At 35.8% G+C, this 11,524-nt stretch overlaps 1 long non-coding RNA gene across 1 annotated transcript; it reads left to right on the top strand.

Moving 5' to 3' along the window:
- Window positions 1–6,078: 6,078 nt before the first annotated feature.
- Window positions 6,079–9,211, top strand: LOC149188907 (uncharacterized). The gene is made up of 2 exons (XR_016255852.1): window positions 6,079–6,601; window positions 6,955–9,211. It is a non-coding gene; the product is annotated as an uncharacterized LOC149188907 (long non-coding RNA).
- Window positions 9,212–11,524: the final 2,313 nt, after the last annotated feature.

Below are 11,524 nucleotides of genomic sequence, written 5' to 3'. Positions count from 1 at the left end.
GGGTAATCACGGAAGAGGCCCCGTATACCCTGGTTAACCGTTTGCGGAGTAGGAGGAGTAGATTTAGGGTTAGGTACCGGTGTGCTGAAACAGCCAGAGCAGATGGGAGTGCTAGGTGGAGGGTCGTTAGGTTTGGTACAGTGCCTCCGACCTGAGAGGAGAAATAGGGGATAGCAGACCTGGGTTGTGAGATGCCAAAGAAGATGGGGGTGCTGGAAGGGGCAGAAATGTGAGGTATGTGAGGCAACGTCGATTTGAAAGAGGGGGATGGGTGTAGGTAGGTGCCGATGAGGTTTAGGGTTGTCGGGGATAGCATGGGGTAGTCCAGACTAGATGCAGCGTCAAGATCAATAGAGGGCGGTAGGTGGGGCACATATGGCCCAAGCCGGTTCAGAGCAGGGTTCGGAGTAGACAGAGGGCGCAAGGATGAACCAAAAGAACCGGAACCTGACACAGCGCGAGAGTGGGTCCAAATTTCTTCGTAGGGATTAGGATCCGCGGTGTAATCAACGACGTGAAGATCCATGTCTGTCGTCTGGGAGCAGGTCAGAGGTGGTTATGGTCTGTGTAAAAGTCGGGTTGACTGCAAAAATGGAACGCCAGGGAGCCCGCGGGTTGTAGACAAGTAGGGCAGAGGCAAGGCGTCCATGAGGGTTAACCAAAACCACTAGGTGCAGCATTGCATCGACTCAAGTCTTCCATTGTCATCTTCCTTCAAAGCTCCTGCAACCTTTCTCTCCTATACATTGGTTAAGAATCATTTTTCTATAAACAATAACAATTATTTAGGATCCTCATCCTTCATAGGAAATAACTTGAACCTTCAACCATTTTAATGATAATATATTCTTTCTCCCATAATGTACTATACAATGACCAAACTTCCGGAGTCTTCACAATAATAAGTGGCATGCATCCATAGGGGTTGCTTCACATAGAATGTCATCTTTTATGAACCAATGTGTGAATCTATTTTACATGATTTATCATAATCACCTCATATGCTTTTTAAAATTGATATGATTTGTAGGGATGGGGATGTTATTTGTTGCACCAAACCCATTTTATTAACCATTTAGATTGCCACCGTATTATGAATTAATATGTTGTCAATTACAAGTTTGCAACAATTACTATTATGATTGCACTGGGTTATAAATATATTTTTCCTCAAGTATTTTTGCTTCTTTGGCATCTACTCTCATGCTTGTGTCATTTTAAATTGTATAACACCAAAGTTCTCACCTTTTTTTGTTGCAAATGCATTGTATCCATGTGTCTCTCCTTAGGCTAATTATTCTTTTGTATTTATTACTCCTTGTACCATCCTTTTATGACCCCTCAAATGTTATGTCCTTCATCTTCACCTAGTTGTCTATCAAATTATCTTAAATATTGACCCATTAGGAGGAGTAGGGGTTCCATTCTGTCATATGGTATTTTGTTTAATAGTTGAGAAGAGCAATTAGGAGTTGGAGAGCAAAATAGAGGTGGTTAGGATCCTGTAATAGTCTCAAAATCCACAAGTCATAAGTAACTCCATAGAGAATACCTTTTTATTTGTCCTTGCACATTTTCCATACTAGAGAAAAGAGAGTAGAGCAACCTCGCCTTCTAGCTGGGTTTCTCCCATAACGATTTTCTATTGAAAAAATTGTGCCTATTTTGGATGGTATGTGTATTTCTATCTATATATCTCACATTTTAGTTAATTTTTTCATTTAAGCATAAAAAACAATTAATAAAGAATCTAACATTTAACAAGAACTAACATACATAGTAATATTTCAATAGTTTTATTGGATCTATTATGATGAACTGCTCTAGTGGAATATCCACAACAATTTATAGATCAATTCAACTTAATGCAAATGACACTTAGCTTTTACAAAACCTAACACCTGATATTTAATTCCCAAAAAATAATGACTAAACAAATACATAACCAAGTTCCTAACCCATAAAAACTTCAACAGAAGCAAATTACTATCTAAAACACATAATTGTAAAAAACATTCTGCCCAACAAATCATTTCTTCTTTAATTAAAATTAGAACTTACTTGGGTTCCCATCTTGGGATAATGGCTGAACTGAGAAAATACATATTACAAAGCTATGGATTTGATCTAGCATATCCACTCTCTCTCACGGATCTAGATCTCCAACCTCTTTGCACTCTCTTGGACCCAGTACATGCTCACTAAGATGATACTCATAAACTTGTGTTGTTGTTGTGTCTTTGCTTCAACCCTTAGGCTCATTTTATAATTTTCCTAAGATAATATTGACAACCAAAATTAGTTGGTCAAGTTAACTGAAGATAAGTGACTTATCTTTAATGAACTTTCTTATCTTTAGCTTTCTTTACTTTAACTCAAGTACAAGTCATAAATTTAGCTTGCCTTACATGCATATCTCATGAATGTCACATGCAACTAATATGCATGCATGCAACTCACTTGCACACTTCACCTGTTGCATGCAATCAACATGCAAACTCCACATGTCACATGCAACTGACATGCATGCCTTGCATGTCGTGTGCAATCTCCTAAAGAGGCATAACTAAGGTCCTTCTAGTCAAGGAACAAGGCTAGAAGTACCTATCTGAACTACAAAAAATCAACACTCCCTCTTAGTGAGGAGGTACTTCTGGAAGAACCTCCACCTAGATTTGTCTCTAATCCCACCACATCATTTATTGATGTACCTACTCCCTCTAAAGTAGAATACTTCCCTGCTATCTATTTCAGAGTTTGATATGAAGACTTGTTCCAACCATGCTCCCAGGAGCTTGCTGGCGAGCATCCATCAACGTTAGCTCATACCGACTAGTCCTGCCATATATGGAATAGGCATATTGACCCTCTTCTAGATTAGAAGTTTGACTTTCCAGTCTCAACTCAGCCTTTAGAACCCCCTGCTCAATCTCTATCACTAACATCGATCTTGTGCTAAGTCCTTCTAACACTGTTATGGGTTTGTCTCAATCCTTTGAGATACCCACAAATTATGCCACTAATCCCCCGATCGTTATAGTGTCCCTCTCTCCCTCTAAGAGTTTCCCTTCGCCAATCCTATTGGCTATAGGTACTGTTCTTCATACCTACATGACCAATTGATTTACTTTGGCCCTTAAAAAAATGTGTTCATATATGATCATGATCGAACCTGGCTCCAGAAATCTAGTATGAAACAAACACTTGCGATTCCAAGATCTATTCAAAGCTCCAGCTCTATTAACATGTTACTTTTTATAGAACCCAACACCTAATATTTAATTCCCAACAAATAATAACTGAACAAATATGCAACTAAGTTCATAACAGATAAAAACATTAGGAGAAGCAAATTATGATCTAAATCACATAATCATGAACAAATTTCTACTCAACAAATCAGTTCTTCATTAATTAAAATAAGAACATGTTTGGGCTCCCATCCTGGGTAATGGTTCATTTGAGAAAATATTGATTACAAAATATAATCCAACAGATTTGATGTCTCTCACAAATCTAGATCTCCAACCCCTCTGCACTCTCTTAGACTGATCACATTCTCACTAAGATGTCGCTCTCAAACTTGTGATGTTGTTGTGTCTTTGCCTCACCCCTTAGGCTCAATTTATAATTTTCTTAAGCTAAGATTGACGACCAAAATTAGCTTGTCAAGTTAACTGAAAACAAGTGACTTATCTTTAGCTTTCTGTACTTTAACTCAAGTACAAGTCATAAATTTAGCTTACTTTATATGCATATCTAATGCATGTCACATGCAACTAATCCACATGATTGCAACTCACTTTCACATTCCAAATGTCACATGCAATCAACATGCAAACTTCGCATGTCGTATGCAACTGACATGCATGTCATATGCAAGCTCCTAAAGAGGCAAAACTAGGGTCCTTCTATCCAAGACACAAGGCTAGAAGTACCTATCCTAGCTACAAAAAATCAACGACTTGGGCCTAAAGTTGAAGAACCACTTAAGCTCATGGGAATAGATAATCATTCTAGGGATGGCTATGATTGCATCAAAAGGGTAGGGAATTCAACCTAGACTAGGTAGGAAATCTATGCAACTTTATCATGCAAAAGGTCATGAGACCAAAAAGAGAATAAAACCAAAATGTTCTTGTAGTACAAATGGGGGTTGCAAAGCATGATTTCCATCACATAAGATAAGTCATTGGATTGAATAAAAAATTAACTCTTTGATCAGGTTGTGGGTATGCGTATAGTGCAAAATATGTAGGTCTTGAAATTCCCTAATCCGTACTCAAAATCACTATCTTAGGAGGTACCCTCCTAACAAAATACACCTAAATGTAACGTATCCTAAGGTGATGACAAGAATAGTTATATTCAAATTCATAAAATTCAATATCAATAGGGGGTCATTACCTCATGATATTAAATCTTTGAAACAAATCGCCATGGAGTCTTGGGTGGCATGACTGTTATTTCTATTCTTTCAATAAAATGATGGATATTTTGTGTTGTGAGGAACTTATTGTACACTTAATAGCCTTATGACCCTATGATCATGCGATGATAGACCAACCATGCTCTTTAGTGCAAAAATACATGCAATAGTTTTGAATCAACCTTGAGAGATCACAATCCTTCCATCACTCTCTACATCACATTGTAATAAAAGGGGTTTCCCTCCTTGTTAAGGGGTTTTTGTGAATGGGCATAGTCAACACACCTCTTCTTAGAGATGAGTCATCATCATTATAGTGACTATGTATTGCTATGTAGTTGGTGCTTTTCACCATTGGATTTATTAATAGAAATTGGTTTTCATTGTAACACTATACTTTCAATTATGTATCTTGTGTTTTCTCTGTGTTCATTCATTGCATTCTTTATCCAAACCAGATCATTTGGAACTTGTTTTAGTTGTGGGATTAGTGATTGGGTATGAGGGTTTTGTTTCCATTTTAGACTTAGTGCTTCCACCCAATTGAATTGTAACTTAGAGAGTGCATAAAGAACTTTGTTAATGTCTCCTAAAAGTGTATTTATGGTTGCATTTTCTTTTCCATCCTAATAGATGATCTCATAATCACACCCTAATATCTTTGTGACCCACTTATTAACCCACCTCATTTAATCCTTAAAAAATTCCCATTTCAAAACATTTAGTTATCATAAAATCAAATTAATCACATAGGAAGGCACTTGATATTTACTCATAATGCTCACAATTCAAACTTCTTTGTAATGACAAGGGCTTACAACTCACACTTTCTAATGATAACACTAGGAGCACATACACTTTCTTTGTAATGATAACATTTTACATCTGGCACTTTGTAAAGAAGTTGTCTTTAGTGCGACTTTTTGGAGTTTCCGGTGCTAGAATCCGACAGAAAAAATTGTGATGAAATCTTGATTTGTGTTATTTAAACTAGTTTTTTGAGTGTATATATGGATTCAACGCCCTGAAAAACCCATAGGACACTTCTATTGTGCAGTTTACCCATCAAACTTGTGATTTCAATGAATTCTTGCTCGATTTTAAAGAAATTAGATTTGAAAAATCCACCGGAAAAGTTTCGAAAAAGTCGCACTAAAGACAACTCGCTTTGTAAATATAAAATATTTGAATAAATATTTATTCAAATATAAAATTCATAATTCATACTTAATGATAATAGCACAATCTAACTATTCTAGGTCTTGAATTTTTAAACAAATATGGTGATACAATTATGAGTATGATGTTTTTATTATTTAAATTTAGGAATACAATTTTGAATATATATTTTTTCCACAATGCATAAATAAATTTAACACTTTAAAAATGATATAAATGTAGATTTCACAAGTTAAATTCTAACACCTTCTTTGTTACATATTAAACAAAATTAATCAAATACATCTAAACACATTTTTCTTAAAACAAAATTAATCAAATACCTATAAATAAATGTTAAACAAAATTAATCAAGTACATATAAAAAAATACTGAAAAGTTGAAATATAACCATAATAACGCTGACAACTTTGTAATGATAAGACTAACTCAAGCATCAAAAAAATATAGAACGCTGAACGACCCTTCAAATTCCGAAAGGTCATGAGCTCTGAACGACCATTCAGATCCCTAGGGTTATCTGTCTTAACCACCATTCAACTTCCACGTCACCACGTAATTATTCCACTGTCTTTCGTTATAACCTAGAAGTAACACTCCAAATGATTTCCTTATGTCGAAAGCTTTCCAATCTCCTTCCCCATTTGCGATTGGGGTTTCCTCTACCTTCGTCTCTATCTCCATCGCTGCATATCCCCGCAGCAGGAAGAAGGAAAACACTGGCCTCCACCCTTGTCACTGCATATCGCCACAGTAGGAAGAGGGAAACGACCGTCTTATTTCTCCTGGATTGCGGATCTTTATGGACTACCAGGAATATAGCGGGAGAGAAAGAACTTAACGTCTCTCTGCAAAAAATGTGTTATTACCACTTCCTCCGTTAATATCGCCATTTTCTCTTCATGGTAAGAGGAATTAGTGGGCTACCATCATCTCGGTCTTCGAGCCCAAGGCGTGCGATGGGGTAAACCGGTACTTCTTCATGAATTACTTGTAAGTTCTATTTACACTTATTAGGATAGATCCTTCTCAAACCCTAATGTATTGGCATTTGAAACCCTGATTTGTTATGCTCTGTAACCTTCTGGGTGTCTAAAGGTTTAATGATTAGGACGGATATGTGTTAATTATATTGATATACAATCGCATAGGTACCTCTTAAACCTGTTCAGCACTCAAAAATAAACCAGCATAGAAAGATAAAATAATCTTTTGGGGGTTAAAATAGATCTTTGTTAGTGTTTTTATTTCTTTAAATTCATTTAGGTTGTGTGTATTTTGGGGCAAGCCTTGCTTTTCTAGGTATAACAACTCTATATAATGTTTCTTTGGTTCACTGCAACCAGTTACAGGGTAAGGCTTATGGATGGGATTGTTCAGTGCCTCCTGAAAAGTGAAGTGGTGGAAGAAGACTTCTCAATATGGTCAAATATTGAACTGGTTTGGATGGAAAGTCAAATGATTTTCACAACTCTGTTATTGCCGCAGCAAAGCTCAGTGTCTCTTGATCATGAGCTTGGGTGGAGTAGGAAAGACAACACTCGTAAAACAATTCTTTAACCGAAGATTTTCAAATTACTGTGTATCCTGCTTTTTCTTTGCTTTTTGAAGGCTTGATTTAGTTGGATCTAGAAATAAATCATACAGACCAACTCACAGTGTCGTTTAAAAGCATTTCATAGCTGTCTCTTCTCTTATAGTTTTAGATGATGTAGTTCACGCTGATCAGCTGAATGCTTTTTTGTCGATAAAAGATGCCATTCTCCCAAATAGCTTAATTTTAATTACATCCCAGGACCAACATGTTCACACTGCAAAGAATTGAATATCTGGTGGATGCGTTCTTACTGATTTTTGTGGGATTGCCCTTATCTTTGAAAGTGATTGGGGCACTTCTTTGTGGAGAAAACGACAGATCTTATTGGGAAGACTAGTTGGATAGACTTTACCAAGTCAAAGTTTCCATTAAGATATACAAGATATTGAAAAATGGTTCTGAAGAAACAGGGATATGGCCATAAAAATAATGCTCTCTTTCAGCGTCATACATCGCAAAGATTTGAAAATCTGGTAAATGAGTTTTTAATGGAGTGTAAAGGGTTGCCCTTATCTTTGAAATTGATTGGGCACTCCCTTGAGGGGGAAATGACAAATCTTAGTGTTTTGGAGTTTAGTTGGATAGATTTCAGCAAGTAGGAGTTTTCACCAAGATATGTAAGAGATTTAAGCTTGGTTACTGGAAGACAGTGATGTACCCATAATAAAATGACTCAGGTGAATGTTTATCTAGAAAGGTAGTCATCGGCCCCTTGCGGCTGGTCAGCTGCAACAAATTGCAGATGTATTGGCGTTATAATCATAAATGTTCTTAGATATTCATAATGGGATTTCCACTACCCACTTTATATTATATTATAATACCAGTGTCATCTCAGCTGGTATTAGCAGCTTCATGTTCAAAAATACCTAACAAACATATTTTTGTTGGGAGCAATTTCATTTGTGTTCATTGCGCATTCCTTTTCTTTCATGTTGATGATTACCGTGTTTCAATGTTCAGTGAAGGAAAAATTGCAAAGTGATATTTTTTATTTTGTTTGTTGCTGGAGGCAATGTGACGATTTTATTTGCCACAATCTTTTCTTTTCGTTGAGTATGCCGAAGAATATTCATGGACCAATGCCAGCACATTACAGTTATATGAAAGCTCATCTTGCCCAGTATGGTTGTTACTAATGAGCATCACATTTTGTTAGAGATGATTGTTGAAAAAATGAACACTTTGACACTGGTTTTCTGTTGGATGACAATGAGGAAATCTAGTATCCAAACTCACAATTAGCCACAAATCCCATTAGCATTTTATATTGCAGTCCAAATATGAATGTTGCTGTGGAGTTGATAGTGGATGTATCCACCCAAATTGGAAATATTAGTTCACTGAGGAGAGAATATCAAAGTGACTAATTTAATCATTCATTTGTTTGGCATGTGAATTCTTGGTATTTTAGTTCCACACTCCCTATTGATGGAAAGTAATTAGATGCAGTTCATCTTTTAGGATTCACTGCTATTTTACCCTCCTAAAAGGCGCACTGCATTTTTATATAAAATCGTTTTAAGCGAGTCTATCTTTGCTGTATTTGGGAAGCAAGCCACACCACATTTTGTGAAAAGCTAGAAGACACAAATAAGGTGAAAATGGTCTTGTATATGCAACACACAATAAACATCAGAGCATGGTTGAGAAATTGAATTGAAAATTTGAACTTTTGTTGTAGATGAAAATTTGTGAGGAGCTGGAAACTAAATACCAGTTGTTGCCTGAAGAAGTGTATATCAAGTTTGTTGTTGTTGTTGTTTTTTTTTTTTAACAAAACACATTCCATGGCCAATCCTGACATGTGAAGTTTTGAGGAGCTAATATTCCGCTTGTCTTGCGATTCTATTCTGTGTCATTCATATTATCCATCAAATAATGACAGTTTCTAACATGATCCGATTGTATTTATGTGAATATATGTGAGCATTACCGAAACCTTTTGGCAGAGAAGATGGAATCTCAGACCCCTGGATCGGATCTGATTGGAAATGCCTCCAGAATTTGAAAATATAACCCAGATCCCTATGGGAAATGTTCCTGCGGCCTTGAAGTGCCCAGCACATGCAGATCCCATTATTTTTGGTTTTTGTAATAAACAGTTCAATGCTCGCTTGTGCTTGCTTGTTGAAACCCTAAAAAAGTTAATACTCCCATCCAATGAGGGTAGGATTGTTGTTGTTCTGTGCATAAATGGACTATATATCATTCTCCCCTCAACTATTTAAGTAATCTGGTAATTGTTCTGTGCATAAATTTTTTGCTATTGCTGTTATTAATCTCATTATTAGTCAACGAGTTTCTAGTCTGAATCTCAGCTAGCAGCATATTGTGACCCAAAACTGAGAATATACATACAAATTGCTGTTTTGTGCATACAGATTTATCGTTGTTCTCATCTGTGACCCTAAACTGAGAATATCCATACAATTTTGTGTTCTGTGCAGGCTGCATACAAATTGCTATTCTATTTTATGCATTCAATTTATTTCTGATTCAGATGAAGTAATTACTAAATAATAAAATTTCCAGATGTGATTTTAGACATCCAGCTGATATACATACGAGTATTTGTTATGCGATTTTAAACCTTATTTCTTTTGGCAGTAAGCGCAAACCTGTTTATATATATATAAACACCATAATTGGCTATAGTTCTCTCATCGATAAAATTTCGAGTACATTGAGATAAATACATTGGGATTTGTAATATAAGGAATCATACTGCCTGATTATAGAAAGTTCTAATATGATAGTTTTCGATGTTTATTTTATGCATCATAAATATATTTATTAAATCTATAATTCAAGTTTCACTGCTTTCTCTAAATCCTGTTCGGGAGAGTACTCATTATCAATTTGAGACAGGGAGCTCTGTAATCGCCAAATAAGAGAATTTATTTGGCAGTGGAGTTTTCATTTGGACGACGAGTGCTTATTACAGAATGTATGTTCCGAATAATTTCATGATATTTGTTTGAATTCTATATTTAAATAGTTTTTTAATAATTGTTTTGAATATGAAAATCTAATAAATTCTAAATCTCTTACTTTTATTATCAAATAAATAACAAGTCAGTGAAATGTTTTAAGTGGAAGTGAGTAAAGTTTTGTTAGAAACAGTGAGCGGGCTGAATTAGTATTTCATTATTATTAATAATTTTAGTTTATAAAAAACATTCAATACACATAAATCACAAAATACAAATTTATATGTAAGAAAAACTTATACCATTTATTTTTGTAATTCTTTTGTAAATTTCTTTGTATAAAGTAAGTACGAATTTACAACATTTGCAAGGACCAACTTATAGGAGATTTCAGTCCCCTCGCTGAGCATGAACTCGGCAAATTCGTAGGCACTAACTTATAGGTGACTCTAATCCTCTCAGCGGAGCACCTACTCAGTAATTTGTGGGCATCAAGCTACTTCTTCAAGGTACTTCACAAGTCCTGGTTCACACATATTGCCTTTCTTTAGTGATGTTGTCACCTAACCATGCTACTTTTAGATTCGCTCCTTTAAGCTTGATCACAACCACTTGTTCTTTTGATGGCTTGCCGCAATCAAGATGCATTGCAACATTGATCTTTGCTTAACTGGTTATCATTCCAACTATCCACAATCTTACCCTACTCAGTTGCATATTGGTTTGTCAAACAACATTTTGATAATTTCTAAGTTGTGAGGTCACATTCCACTTCTCGTTTGTTCATGCATAGAGATTTGTACGCGTACCCTATGGTACTTGTGAATAGTTTTCGCTAATCTTAATTGCTAAAAACTTTTAACCCAACTTGATAAAAGAGTATATGATGACTCTTGGGTATATCATTCCTTCTATATAACTTCCCTACTACTCTGCTTTGTCCTTTGATAGAGCTTAGGTTTGGTCAACCTTTGGCACTCTTTCTAATGCTGGTTCATAACAAATATATTCACCTCTGATATGACCTTGATAGTCCTCTTGTTGTTCACTAGCTTAGCCTCCTTCATAACAAAGATATTCACCTCTAATAGACCTTGATGGTCTTCTTGTTGTTCACTAGCTTAGCCTCCTTCATAACAAAGATATTCACCTCTAATAGACCTTGATGGTCCTCTTGTTGTTCACTAGCTTAGTCTCCTTCAAATCTAGCAAGAGTAACACAAATTTGGCCTTTGGCCTAGCTTTGCCTCCAAAAGAACAGAGTTGAAAATAACCTCTAACATACCTTGACCACCTCCAAAATCAGACTAGAACTTGACCTCTAACAAAATAGAACTCAGTGTCTATTAGCATGTGGCTTCCTTAACAACACTCTACTTGAATAGA

Source organism: Pinus tabuliformis, chromosome 3_1 (genome assembly GCF_031772625.1).
Source record: "Pinus tabuliformis cultivar Carrire ecotype Pingquan chromosome 3_1, CPIR1, whole genome shotgun sequence".
Taxonomy (NCBI): Eukaryota; Viridiplantae; Streptophyta; class Pinopsida; order Pinales; family Pinaceae; genus Pinus; species Pinus tabuliformis.
This window is presented reverse-complemented; position numbering and strand designations above follow the sequence as displayed.